We start from the raw sequence: 779 nt of genomic DNA, 5'->3' as shown, positions 1-779 counted from the left end.
ATGGTGCAGGACCTCAGGGCAGTCAATGAAGCCCCCAAGGATATACATCCAGTCCTTCCTAACGCTTATACCCTGCTGGCCACTCTATTTTCCCCAAGTCCTGGCATTCTGTATTCGATTTTAAAGATGACTTCTTCTGTATTCCATTAGCCCCAGACTCACAAGAAAGTTTTGCTTTTCAGTGGCAGGACCCAAACACGTAAAAAAAAAAAAAAAAACACAACACTGCTGGACAGTCCTGCCCCAAAGGTTCAAAAACTCCCCCAACCATCTTTGGAGAAACTTTAGCTAAAGACCTGAAAGATCGACATCTGGAGGAGGGAACCTTCCTCCACTATGTAGACAACATTCTGATCGCCAGGCTTATTAAGGAAGGCTCTGAACCCTCCTGAACCACCTAGCCAATAAAGGATATGAGGTGTCCAAGAAAAAGGCTCAAATAGCACAAACTAGGGTGACCCACTCAGGCTTCATTCTCACAGAAGGTCAGAGAAGCCTACCCCAGGAAAGGAAAGAAGCCATTTGCAGCCTCACCTCCTCTTAAAACTAGAAGACAACTTAAGGGTTTCCCGGGGATGGCCAGGTTTTGCCACATCTGGATCCCTAACTATGGTCCATTAGCTAGGTCTCTATATGAAAACTTCAAAGGAAAGGACGATGATCATTTTGAATGGAATTCAGAATTCGAAGAGGCCTTTCAAGAATTGAAAAAGCAATTACTTCAGGCCTCTGCCCTAGCCCCGCCCCCCACCCCCCCCCACCTTCCCCCTTTCTCCCTC

Source organism: Physeter macrocephalus, unplaced genomic scaffold (assembly GCF_002837175.3).
Source record: "Physeter macrocephalus isolate SW-GA unplaced genomic scaffold, ASM283717v5 random_1914, whole genome shotgun sequence".
In the NCBI taxonomy this organism is placed as follows: Eukaryota; Metazoa; Chordata; class Mammalia; order Artiodactyla; family Physeteridae; genus Physeter; species Physeter macrocephalus.
Note: the sequence above shows the minus strand (reverse complement) of the source record.